Genomic DNA, 14,715 nt, shown 5'->3' with positions numbered 1-14,715 from the left:
TAAAAAAAAAAAAAAATAAAAAAAAAGAAAAAATGAAAAAGAAGCTCTCGTTATTGGCAACCTTAAACACACCAAGACGCAACCAAACTACGTGAATGGTTAGAAGAAATGTGAGCCAGGTTGGAGTGACAGGCTGTCAAGCCAATAAGAGGAGGTGGCCAGTGGGAGGCGTGGCCCGCGGACTTTCCCGAAGCCCTTCTACGCTGCTGGCTGACTGCGGGTGGGGTGGAGGAGCACGCGGACTTCGTAGGAGCGTAGCGCTCGGACATGATCTGAAGGAAACCCAGAGTTGTCTTCATTTCTTTTCTTTTATGCTGTAATGACAAGCAAATGCCCCAAACTGTTGCTTTCTCTAGTTTCCAAAACCCCCGCCATTCCCATTTCGCAGGAGAAAAAGTGCTCTTGAGACCTGGTTGAGTTTGAGGCGCAGTTTTCCTTACACATTGGCAAGAAGGTGGAGATGAAATGACAGGAGCATTCATTCAGAGAGCGAAAAAGCGTGGGAATCTTTATTTAACTGCGGGAACTCCCCACCAAAGAAGCATAAGGGTCCTGGCATGAGGTGGGTGGGTGCCCAAATGGCATGCCTCCCACAGGCGGAGAGTATAGACAAAACTGGGAACTGGAAGAGAGAAAGGCTTCTGGGGGCGGGGATACCCGTTAAAATACCGTTATCCCATTTGGAGGGAATCCACTAAGAATTCAATGTAACCCTGAAGGAAATTTTCCTCTGCATAATATAGCAGAGGAAAAACACTGTTGGAATGGATTTTTAATCCTAAAGTAGATTTAGTGAAGGGACTCAGGAAGGTGCCTTGCACATTTAGGGCTCACAGTTTGGATTACCATAAAGCCATGGAGGCACTAACCATGGCCACAAAATTTAAGGTTGTGCCCAAAACTCAGGAGATTAGGTCGAGGTGAGTTATGCAGGTGCAGGATAAGATTCTATCTTTATTTAAATTTTTGATATTTTGTTCATCATAGATTTCTTGCATTAAATCTGATCTTTTAAATATTGCATTAAAATATTTGTCAGGACTATGGTTGTAGCCCAGTGGTAGAATGCTTGCCTAGCATGTGTGAGGCAGTGGGTTCAGTCCTCAGCACCACATAAAGATAAATAAATAAATAAATAAATAAATAGGTATTGTGTCATCTACAACTAAAAAAATTTTAAAGAAAAAGAAAATTACCAACATGTTATTTTTAAAAATATCATTTGTTTTCAATATTGAATTTTGGGGTAACCCCTTAAAGTTTTGGGGTTTAGCTTTACTCAAGTCCCAATCTAGTTTAGGGAACGTTTTTTGGTAAGAGACACTTCTAGCTTCCTTCCAGTATCAGTTCCTGAGACCTAAAGGTTTTGGGTCTCTGTGTGGAGATTACATAAAGTACTTGGTAACAGTAATGGTTAAAAGGGGTGGGGGACTCAGATCCTTGCAGCCCCTTTTCAGTTGTGCCTTGCTTTGGTTGTTGTTAAGAGATAATTATGTTAGAAAGTGCCCCAACAATACTCCACATTCCTAATCTGGAAGTTTAATAGAAAGGAAAAGTTAATCTTTTAAACAGTTACTTTAAGGAAGAATTACATTTGTGTTCATGTGGATTAAAAAATTGTAATTATCATTTAAAAAAAGAATACCATATCTGCTACAGAATGCCCAAAACCCATCCCTTCAAAATAAAATGAAGCCTCAAGAGAAGACCACATCATTTTGGGGCTTGCCCCTTCTTTTCCAACAGCTACAGTGTAGCATTAAACAAATAAGCTAAAATAAGACTGATCTCAGCTCAGTTTCCTTCCCACAACACATATTGTATTCTTGTTTAAGTAAATAAATCAGAAAGACATTTAATTGCTTCCTTTGCTCCACAGTTATTGGGACAATTCCTTCATGGTCTGATACTTCTTGTTAAATTCTTATTTTTTAATTTGCTTTTAAAAATTTTTGTGGTGCTGGGAATCAAAGTCAGCATCTTGAGCATGCTAAGTACTTTACCACTGAGCCACATTCCCAACCCTCTGATGCCTCTTTTTACCCTTATGGTGAAAGTATTTTGGGGTGAACACAGATATGTTTCAATCATTTTACTGTCCCAGAGTTAGAAGGTAAGAATAAAAAATGGACTCAATATAATGATTGCTCCATAAGAATAAGGAGAAAAATGAAGGGAATAAAAATGTGTCAGTGGAATGCATTCATTCAACAAAATTTTATTTAGCATTATTTTGTGAGTTGGGTTTTGTTTTTGTAGACTAGCTTATGAAAATGCAAAATCATGTGGTATGCAAAAATTGTATTATGCAGTTTCTGCCCTTGAGGAATTTTATAATTCTGTAGGATTCAGTAAACAAATGCATACATATTTACAACTTTAGGTTATTTGTATCATTTGAGTAGTGCAATCTGAACTCAATAATAGAACAGGAGGGAAGGATCTTCTAGAACTGAGATAATTAGAGAAGGCTTTTGTTGAGGAGGTGGTATTTCACTTGGCTCTGAACTATTGGGTAGACTGTTATAATACAGCAAATACAGAGGCAGGGAAAGTTTGTACTTGCTCAAAGAACAGAATGCCTAGTCCCAGTAGATTGAAACAAATGATCATGATGAGCTTTGGGAGGTAAATCTTGGAAGTTGGACGGAAGGCAAAACATGCAGAACAGTGAGCTCTAAAATTCCTCTTAAGTTTGTCAAAACTTTTCTTTTTTGTCAGTTTTCCTCCTTTCAGTCTAATCTGTTGCAATTGTGATTTATGTCTTCTCAAATTGCAAACATAGTCATGTATGCATAAGAAAAAGTTGAAGTGTGAAGCATTTGTCTGTTTCTTGACTCCCATTCCCCATTCACCCTGTTCTTTTTAAGCAGTATTTAGGGTAGTCCTTTGTACCAGCCAATTTGATTTAAGCTCTTTGCCTTTGCTTTATTGTCACTGCAGTTCTATTTTCTTATATCTTCACTTATCAGATGTCTATCCCAGTGTTCATACCCAATCCAAATATCACCTCTTTGACAAAAGCCTTCATTTCAGCCCTATAAGATCTTTTCCTCCTGTTACAGTGTAGAATTTAGATTGTACCACTTATATGACAAAGGCAAGCTTGATTTTTTAAAAAAATATTTTTCCTGAAACATTTAGTCCTACTTCTTCACATCAATTCAAACTTCTCTATACTACTTTTTCTTGCCTAAATATTTTTAAACATATGACACTACATATCTCCTATAGAATTTACTATCTATAGAAATTATTTTTTTCTAAAATTGATAAATTATTTCAAAGTAAGAGTTTCATTTTTGTATAATTGCCAAATAGATACCTTTCACTAAATCATTTTTTAAAAAATTACATTGGTTTGTTTCTCTTTTACTTATTAATAACTATGAATGTTGATTGCCTGACAGTTTTCCACAGGACTTGCTATTTTCCCCTGGCTGTTAAGCTTATATACTGCAACTCTCAAAATCTACAGGATCTGTAGCATATCCATTCAGTAACTGGTAGGACATGACACATGAAGATGTAAAAAAATTATAGATTAAATGTATCCACATTAAAATGTTTCATATAAAGGACACAAATTATTAAGATTATGTGCTTATGAGAAAAAAGATACTAGACAGTATATAATGAGCCAAATACATCAATGTGCTTATTTCTGAACCTCACATATGATTGATATGAGGAAGTTACTTAGATTGCACTTAGCTGAAACTGACTCTTGAAAAACTTTAATCTGGAGAACCCAAAGTTTCAAATATCTTATGTTTATTCACAGCAGGCCTGAGAGTAATAAAATATTGAATTATGAGTGACCCCTGATATGATGGGTCTGTAAGGTATGTTTAAAAAATGAGACTGCTTTCTAGAGGTAAAAGATACACAATAAATTTTATGTTTCAAATTGCAAAATTTCTACCTACTTTTAAAGTAGTAATTTAAAAGAATGCTGTGTTTAGATTCTCAAACATTAAAATTTAGAGGAGATACTGGATAATGCCTAGTTCAATAACCTCAGAATACAGATGAATAAACTCAACACCACAGAGTTTAAATAATTTGTTCAGGATCATGTATTAAAAGTGGAGCAGTTTTTTCATTTTTATATTAAAAATTTTAGCTATGGTGAAGATATTAAAAATTAAATAACTTAAAGAAAAATTTAATAACTGTATGGCATATTTGGTAAACAATTTTTTTTTTCAATTTTAGTGACTGAAACTCCAGAGCAAATTTTGACCATCAACCCACTTCATATATATCTTCCTTTCATCTAAGATCCTAAACTAGAATCCTCTGGTCATTTTAACTATCTCAAGAAATAGAAAATTTATAGAAGAGAAGCTTCACTTTCAAAATTTTCATTTGGTCTAAGGCAAGTGAATGAGGGTTTTTAAGCTTGACATTGTCAAATACTTGCCTATCTTTTTCTGTGTTTGCCAACAGAGAGGTATTCAAATAAAAGTGCAGTTGAGCTTTCTCATTGGCCATAAGTTATTTAAAGATCTCTGAATTTCAGTAGGTGTCCTCATTTACTTGAAAAACATTTCAAACTCTTTCACATTAGCTATGAAGACTTCTGCTTCCCTTAAGTTTTTTCATTTATTTTAAATGCATAATTATTCTTTCAAACTAAAAAAATAGTCATATATTTAAGGCATACATGATATTTGTATATGTACACACACAGTGAGATGATTACTAAAGTCAAGCAAATTAGCAATAAAATAGTTACCTTTTTGTTGGATGCACATCTATTTTCTTAGCAAATATCCAGTACATTTACTAAATTCTGCCTATTAAATTTAATTTGTAATTTTGGTACAGTTCATGCCTATGTTTCTGCATGAAATACTAAACTTTTTAAATCTATATATTTTTATGTTTTACTTTAAGCCTTATCTCACGAAAGCACAGATATTAATCCCTGGCTTATAAAATAGTAAGATGTAGATTGGAACACTTTTATAAGTCATGTGAATACTGTGCTGCACCGAGATAATGGCATCTTTAATTTAAAGTAATTATATTTTGGCTTTATGTATTTTAATGTGCTTTAATGCTCCAGGCTTTTTCAATGTCCTTAAAAAGCTCACTAATGCTGGTTACTCTTCTAAAGACAAAACAAGAATTGAAAAATGGCCCAGGCTTCCTAGGTAAGACTAGGTCCTATTTTCAAGGAAAAATCAGTTTTTCCAAGTAGTTCAACTGTCCATCTGTGAAGTTGGTTAGGTACATCCTTGGGGGTGGGGATTTAGCCCAGTGGAAGAGCACTTGTCTCAAGGCCCTGGGTTCAGTCCTCCACCCTGGAAGAATAACAAGATACAGACATTATCCACTGAGAAAATAGTATCAACTGTTGAAATAAATTGTGTTTGAAACCAGTGTCCTCACTGAAAATTCAATCTTCACATGTATCATGCTAGAATTTTCTTTTTTCCTTTTTCAGTATTTGGTTTTCACCCACTCACTTAGAGCTTTACTTATCTGATCATTTTATATTAAGCTCTGTGTACCCATACAAACTTTTTATTTTGTTGTATATTATTTGAAACACAGTGGTTATCATTTGGAGATAATTTTATTTAGATATGCTTAAAATAAGACAAGGTTAAAACTACCTTTCTTCAATCCTTAAACTATAGATATGAACACTCTGAAGAAAGTAGTAGAAGATAAGCAAATTATTTTTGGGGAAATTGGCAATCTATGCTATTTTTAACACTGATTGTCTGTTAATTCAAGAGGATAAACAGACAAACAGCTGTTTAACAAATGTGTTAAATCTTAAAATACTCCAGTGTTCATAGGAAGAGTGCAGGAAGATAGAAAGGAAGATTTCACCCAGGGAAGAATTACTAATCATTTTAGGGAGGATCATATATATGCATTCCTGTGTTCTTACATTCTAAAAACACAATAGAAAACATTAACTTATTTTTCAAGAAATCATTTTTTTGTTTATTTTGTCTTATTTTAAAAAAAATCATTTCATGTTCAATTCCTTTGTTAAATATAGTTGACATACTTCATTTTCCACATTCTTAAAACTTGGAAAATAAATTATATTTTGTGTTGAAATGAGTAACCATTCAAACAAAGGTACATACTCAATTTTTATACATTTTAATGACAATAGTATAAATCTGCATTTGTACATTTTCATTATTTTCAGCAAACTAAGCATGTCTTTGGAATTACTTCTTTGGTTCCAGGGTTAAATTGCATAAATGGAAATATGACAATATTTTTTAAATATGCTCATTAAATAGTATAATTGTTTCTTTATAGTCTACTTCATATATGCAAACTTGGTTGACTCAGATTGTAGCAAAGTTATAATTACTCCTTCAGTTTCCTTTTTGTTTTTATGTTCTAGTTCACTTCTAAATTTATTTAAGATTAGATTTCATTCAGCATTTAATTTCTCCTGGATAAGGCCTATGCTGGAAATTTTTTAAAAGGAATAAATATAAATGGTGTATACTATTTTGCTTCATGATGTATGTTTTGTTTTGTAAAAAATTTTAATAATTGAGTAGTGTTTGAAAACAAAAACATTATTTCATGAGTTTATGCTAACTTTTGCTCATTTTAAAAGGTAGTGTCTTTTTATATTTGGTCATCTTAATTTCTTCCTTAAAATAACTGTGGCAGGATGATTTCTTACACATTATATATTTTGTTTACATTTCAAGAATTCGTACAAGTCTTTGTGTTTTTCCCCTCAGTCAGTTATTGATGGGGAAAATTATACTGCCCAGGTTTCTTGAATTTGGGGAACTCAAGTATCAAAGAGTGGAGGCAGGGCCAGGGAATATCACTCACTACCTATCATTTGTGTGGCTGGAGGGACAATCCCCATTATTGGGATGGGGGATGTCTCCAAGGAATAGAAGAAAATAGCCATACTGAAAGATACTTGGAGCATTATTTTCCATAAGGCAGAAGAGGGGACTGGGGTTGGAATGGTGAGACTATTGTTCCTATTTGCACATAGCATCCTAGATTAAAATGTGGATGTGTGATGACAAATTATATAATAAGAACAATATGAAAAGGTCATGTTTGAAGGTGGAACAGAACTGACTCATAGACAGGTGGAAAGAACCAGCACTAGTGAGCAGCACGAATTTACCAATTTAGAAGCATGTCCACTTTCCTTACCTTAGTCAACATTCAGTATTTTTAAATGTATTATGTTTTATGAATTGAACGAGTTAAGATGTCTTCTTGTAATATGCATGTATTAATTATGAGTGAAAAGTAGTACTATTTTCTTAAGTTTTATGGCCATTTGTTTCATTTGTGTCAATTATTTGACCATATACTTTATTTTTCTATTTGATTTTTTCCCCTTCATCTTTTAAGCTTTGTAAGATTTTTAACTCACATATGATCTTTATATATATTTACATGGTACACTTTTTCTTTATGATTTCGGAGTTGCATTTTCTCCTACAAGAATTTCACCATTCCAAAAGCATACACATCCATTCACACTTCTCTGTGGAAATTATATAGTTTCACTTTTCATAATTAAATGTGTGTTCAGTCCTTTAGAAAACCTATTTAAGGAGTAGTGGGGATACCTCTTCTTTCTTTTTTTTTTTTTTTTGCAAAATATGAGCTAGTATCTCAGCATAGAGCTTATCATCTACAGGTGAAGAAATTGAGGCCTAAAGCAATGAGGCCAATGAAGAGTTATTAGCAAAGTTGAGGCTACAAATTGGGTCTCTTATTTCAACTTCTGGCCTGTAATTTTTCAGCAAAGTACACTGACTCATTGTCACTTTTTATGCTTAATTAAGTACTTTCCTGGTTTGACAGCATTGTGACTTACTCTAACCCAGCAGAAATTGGATGAAAAAGCTTTTTAATTATAAACAATTATCTGCTTGCCACCAGAAAAGTGTGAATTAAAAAAATGATTTATTTCCTTGTATTGAAAAGATCTATACCAGGAACTAGAGACAGAGGGAGAGACCAGCTGTGCTTTAGGCTGTTTTTTGGCATAAATTGCGAAGGTAATGATCATAATGCTCTCATAAGAGGGAGTTGAGATAAAATGGGAATGAGGTAAGAGGGAAAAACTAGATTTCATTGTATTTTTCTCTTATGTCAGACCTTACACAATCATTACTAGAAAATTATTAGTGTTGTACTTCCTAGTTTTCATCTGATTAAATTAATAATGATAGCATCCATTTGTCAGGAGCTTACTATGTGTCAGGTACTATATTAAACTTTACATGAATTATCTCTGGTCCTCAGTTTATAGATGATCCAGCTGGTAATTGTTGAAACAATTGAAACTCACATAGGTTTCACTCCAGAAAGTCTGCCTTTTTAATTACATTTCAGTTCTTTTAATTTTTTTCAGTATGTCTGCCTTTGAATCTTATTTCAGAAATTCATTATTATTAGAATATTGAGCATATAAAACTTTGGTAACATAATTAATTTGATAGAGAATTAATTATGTTTGGTTTCCTATCTAGCAGTTTTAAAATTTTAGTTCTCCCTAGGACACAGTGCCATCTTGCCTCCAACTGAGAAATAGCTACTAGATCAATGCTTATAGAATGTAATTATCCTGACCACAGTTGTAATTCATTTCCATTCATTCCATAAGTATTCATTGAGCACTTTTCATAGCCCAGCCATTGCATTAAGTACTGAAATACAAAATTTAACACTGATTCTTGAGGAGTTCACAGTCTAGTAGATATGGGCATGCCTACAAAAATTGTAATAAAATCTAAATTGTGATAGATACATGTGCAAAATAGTATGGAACAAAGAGCAAGATACAGCTATCTTTATCTAGGAGTGGGGTCAGGGAAGGACTTACTGAGGAAGTAAAGACAAAATAAGAAATCTAGGAATTCCAAGTAAAGGAATTATTAATAATTCTATACATTTTACTCATTGTAAAAAGTAATATTTGTTAAAACAGTTCTGATGTGATAGTTATTTTTATAATACACATGAAGACAAATGCATAACTAATGACAAACTTGCCAGCATACCCTCCTAAATTTTCTTGTGAACCAACAGTGGTATTACGACCATACTTTGAAAAACATTACTCTATTAGTGCCACTAGCATTGTTCTTAGGGCTCAGTGCTGCTGCTGGGCACATTTACATAAGTGAAGAATTTGTTACCCATTTGGATTATGCATTTCTCACAGGTGAGACTGAAAATATGTGGCATGTATAATGTTATATTTATACCACATAATTTTACTGATATATGAAAAGATAATCATTACATTTTTAACTTAGTTCTGCTTTTTGCTTTAATTTTCAATTCACATCAATGTTTCAGTAACAATTTTAAATACAAAAAGGTTTGTAATTTTTATAAATATAATTTCCAATACATTTTTATTATAATGAGCATGAAAATACATGTTTTCTTTTAATGAGTATCAAGATGAATAAAGCTATCAATGATGACTCTGAGTGGATGCACATCTAACAAAAAATAGTGACACTGAAAAAACATAGTTGTTTATGCATGTTACAAAACTTGTCCAATATAAACAAAAAATCTGACTACATATTGAACTTCAGAAACCTGTTAGAAATCATGTTATTTGATATGCTATATTTCTGTTTTCAACTGTGTTATTTTGCTCTTTGATTATAAGCATTTATTACAGCCCATTAGGGAACTTTCCTAAGTGTTTGCACACCATCATTTGATTTTTGTATTGAACTTGAAAAAGTGGCAATAAGTTCTGGATTCTTCAGTATGAAGGTTCCTCAGGAAACTTGGAATGGAACCACCATTTGACTCAGTTATCCCAATCCTCAGTATATGACCAAAGGACTTAAAATCAGCATACTACAGTGACACAGCCACATGCAAATTTATAGCAGCTCCATTCACAATAGCTAAGCTATGGAACCAACCTAGATGCCTTTCAACAGATGAATGGATAAATAAAATATACTATATATACACAATGAAATATTATTCAGCGATAAAGAAGAATTAAGTTATGGCATTTGCTGGTTAATGGATGGAATGGAGACTATCATGCTTAGTGAAATAAGCCAATCCCCAAAACCAAGGCTCAGTGTTCTCTCTGATATGTGGATACTGACACACAGTAAGGTGGGAAGGGAAGAATACAAGTTTATTGGATTAGACAAAGCGAAAGAAGGGAAGGAAAGGAGAATCAGAATAGGGAAGACAGTAAAAGGAATCAGACATAACTTTCCAATGTTCATATATGAATACATGATTAGTAAAATCCCACATCATGTACAACAAGAAGAATGGGACAAATTAGAATAAGTTATAGAATAAGTTATAGTCCATGTATGTATAATATGTCAAAATACACTATACTGTCATGTATATCTAAAAAGAACCAACAATTTTTTAAAAAATTGACTTTGTTAATAATTTAATTATTTTAATTTTTTGATATTAGAACTACACATTTCTTCACTAGATTTATTTTTATTTCACTAAAAACTATATTGAGATATAATTCATAAACCATGCAATTAATGCATTTCAAGTGTATAATTCATTTTTTTAATTTACAGAATTGTACAACCATCATAAATCAAATTTAGAGCATTTAAATCATTCCCCAAAGAAAACCATTATCCATTAGCAGTCTTTCCCCATTCTCCCCTAATTTCCTCCACCAATTGATCTGCACATTCAACACAATTTCTGAATTCATACAGAAATTAAAGGACCCAGAGTAGCCAAAGTAATTTTGGAAAACAAAAATAAGGTTGAAGGATTCACAGTTTCCAATTTTAAAACTCATTTCAAAATGATATTAATTATAACAGTGGCATAAAGAGTGACATATAGATCAATGGAACAGAATTGTGATTTCAGAAACCATTACATTTATTGTAAAATGGTTTTGAAGAAGGATGAAAAAAGAATTCAATAGGAAAAATGTAGTCTTTTCAAGAAGTAGCACTGGAAAATGAATATCCACATGTAAACAAATGAAACTTAACAACTTCTTTACAACATAAGAAACAAATTAACTCAAAATATACTCTATATCAAATAAAACCCAAAAGAGATATATCAGGGCTGAGACTGTGGCTCAGAGGAAGACTATTCCCCTACCATGTGTGAGGCTCTGGGTTCGATCCTCAGCACTACATAAAAATAAAATAAAGGTATTGTATCCAATCTACAACTAAAAAAATAAATGTTTTTTAAAAGAAAAATATCATGAAAATATTAATTTCCAAAAGTAGGCATTACTGCAATAGAGTCCAGAGCAAATAAATTACTAAAGATAGAAGCACATTAAATAATAATAAAAGGATTAATTCACCAGGAAGACATAATGATTCTAAATGCATCAAACCAAACAGCCCCAAAATAAAAACAAGAAATAATACCTAATAGAGCTATGGGAGAAGACACAAATCTCAAGTAGAGTTGAGGCCTTCTGCATGCTCTTATTTATTTTATTTTATTTTATTTTTTTTATTAGTTACACATGATAGTACAATGATCCTGACAATTCATATATTTGAATTAAATGGGGTATAATTTCTCATTTTTCTGATTGTACAGGTTGCATAATCACATGCATGCTCTTATTAACAACTGATAAAACTACTGGACAGAAAGTCATGAAAAATAGACAAACAAAACAGTATAGTAGTCCCTAGTTATCTGTGGATTTATTTGTTATGACTTCAGTTACTTGTAGTCAACTGAGGTCTAAAATTTTTCAATTAAAAATTCTAGAAATAAACAATTCTCAAGTTTTTAGTTGCCTATCATTCTGAGTATTATGATGAAGTCTTGGGCTGTCCTGTTCTCTCCTACCCAGGACATGAACCATCCCTTTGTCTAACATCAACACTGTATCACCATCTCAGTATCATATGATCTGTAGTGGTATTGCAGTGTTTGTATTTAAGTAACTTTTACTTTACTTAATGGTCACAAAATGCAAGATTGGTGATGCTGGAAAGTTGAATATGCTAAAGAGGAACTACAAAGTGCTTTTTTGAAATGAAAAGGTGAAACTTTTGACTTAATAAAGAAAGAAAAATATGTTGCAATTTATAAGATCTACAGTAAGAAATTGTAATTGTGAAGAAGGAAAAATGCATTTCTGCTATTTTTGCAGTCATACCTCAAACTCCAAAAGTTACAGCCATAGTGAATGATAAATGTTTTGTTAAGATGAAAAAGGCTTTTTGGGGAAAAAAAGGCATTCATTTGTATATGTATGTATAGAAAACATTATAGAACATAATGGGCTCAAAATTATCTGTGGTTTCAGGCATCCAATGGGGATGTAATCCCAGGCAGATAAGTAGCAACTACTACACACGAACCTAGACATGTGATAAAAGTGCATATAATTTAATACACACACACACACACACACACATACACGAGTGAATAAAATTTTGGGGAAATTCAAATAAAATCAATGGATTATATAATGCCAATAGCTTGTTTGTGATATAATTTTGAAAGATTTCCCTTAGGGGAAACTGGATAAGGCTACATCAGTTCTTTATTATTTCACATATCTCATGTGAATCTATAATTCTCAACAAAAATTCAATTAAAAATATACAGTGGATGACATTTGTTCTGTGAACTGTAGTTGGGTCAACTTCTCCTCTAAAGAATTCTCACTGAAATATAACACCCCCACCCAGGAATTAAATAATCATAGTTGAATGGCTGGTATATTTCCGCAGTAAGTTTGCCTCCACTGTAGTATTCAAAGCAGATATGTGTACTATGTGAATGTCAATCTATATTAGGATAAGCCAAGGGATATCCAGAAGTGATAAAGTCAGTGCTAACACATATCAGCAACAGCTAACATCATGCTGGTTCCTTCTTTTTTAATAGCAATGATGAGACAACACTCCAAAATTTAAATCAAGAGTTGAAATTCAAAATTCTGAGTCCCTCTTTCTACACCTGTTTTCCCCTTCCCCCAAGTTCCTTCAAGTCTTTTGTTAAATATCAGATTTTCAGTGAGACCTTTCCTGATGATCATATTTAAAACTTATCTTCTTATCTCCTTTTCTTGCTTTATTTCCTTAGAATCTATAACTTTCTAATATACTATTTAATTTATTTATTTATTTGGTTCATTTTCTGTCTCCTTCTCTAGAATGGATGCTCCATGGAATAAGGATTAATGTTTGCATGGCAGGTGCTCTACGTCAAAGTAAGTGCTCAATAATTATGCATTTAATCCCCTGCCTTTTGTTCAAATAAGGTCTTTCAGTAGATTGAATTCTCATCTGGCACTCTGTATGTCAGTGGGGTTGACAAAGCAGTCACAGCTTAATAACATAAAATCATCAATATTGTCAGTAGGCCAATATCAAGCTCATATTTCAGGATGCTCTTTGATAATATTTCAGCCATGGATTTAGAACAATTGAGTTCAAGTATCAACATAAGTGTGCAAGCTCCATCTAATTCCTTATACTAAGTTATTATGAATGGTGACTCTTTTTTTTTCAGTGTTAAGTCACTGAGATTTGGGAGTTTATTGTTGGCACAGCATAACCCATACTGTCTTTTCTTATGTTTTCTTTTTTATTAGTACACATGAGGGGTACAGATTAATGGGTTTCACTGACAGTTCTATACACACATGTATTGACCATATCTACCCTCTCTACTCTGTCATGTATTGACCATATTTACCCTCTCTACCCTATAATGTCAAAACATTACTTGTTTTGTTGCTGTTGTTCTTCTTGTTGTTAAGTTTTACGAGTTCCTCATATATTCTGGATATTAATCTTCTGTCAAATGAATGAATTTCTGGAAAAGTTTTTCACCCAATGTTCAGGTTGTCTCTTCACTCTGTTCATTGTTTCCTTTGCTGTGTAGAAGCTTTTTAATTGGATGCAATCCCATTTGTCAGTTCTTTTTTAAAGTTTATTTCCTATTTTTATTTGTTCTTTGGTTATACATGACAGTAGAATGCATTTTGACACATTATACATATATGGAATATAACTTTGCTTTCTTCTCATTGTATATGATGTAGAATTACATTGGTCATGTTATCATATTTATACATAGAAAAGTAATGTCTGATTCATTCTACTGTCTTTTCTTTTCCCATTCCCCCGTGCTTCCCTTCATTCCCCTTTGTCTAATCCAAAGTACTTTTGTTCTTCCCTATCCCACCAGTTTATTATGAGTTCACATCTACATATCAGAGAGAACATTTGGCCGTTGTTTTTTCTGCAGGGGGGGAGGATTCGTTTATTTTACTTAGCATGATAGTCTCCAGTTCCATTCATTTACTGAAAAAATGCCCTGATTTCATTTTTCTTTATGGATAAGTAGTATTCCATTATGTTTATCACATTTCCTTTATCTATTCATCTATTGAAGGACACCTAGGCTGGTTCTATAGTTTAGCTCTCTTAGCAGCAGTTTGCTATTACAAATGCTAACTAAGTCTGGCAGAGGCTTGGAGTGAGTCTAGGTCAATTGAACCAGTATTAAGTTTCCTAATGGCCTGAAATCTGTCTCTGTGTGGCTATACAGGCAGGGTATAAAGGGAACTAAGATTCATTTAAGTTAAGATAAAGCTAAAAGAAGGGAGAAAAGCGTGTCTTATTTTTGCCATTATTGGGTAGCTGAACTATTTCTTTCTTTTTTTAGAGAGAGAGGGGGGAGGGGCAGGGGGAGGGGGGGAGG

General features: G+C 32.9%; 1 protein-coding gene across 1 annotated transcript in view; it reads right to left on the bottom strand.

Annotated features, from left to right (window-relative positions):
* Window positions 1–14,715, bottom strand: part of Hmgn5 (high mobility group nucleosome binding domain 5) — a gene marked incomplete at its 3' end in the record, with an annotated part of 57,174 nt that overhangs the window by 5,972 nt on the left and 36,487 nt on the right. The window lies entirely within an intron of this gene.

Source organism: Marmota marmota, unplaced genomic scaffold (assembly GCF_001458135.2).
Source record: "Marmota marmota marmota unplaced genomic scaffold, marMar, whole genome shotgun sequence".
Classification (NCBI taxonomy): domain Eukaryota; kingdom Metazoa; phylum Chordata; class Mammalia; order Rodentia; family Sciuridae; genus Marmota; species Marmota marmota.
The sequence above is the reverse complement of the archived record's forward strand: the minus strand, read 5'-3'. Positions and strand labels throughout refer to the sequence as shown.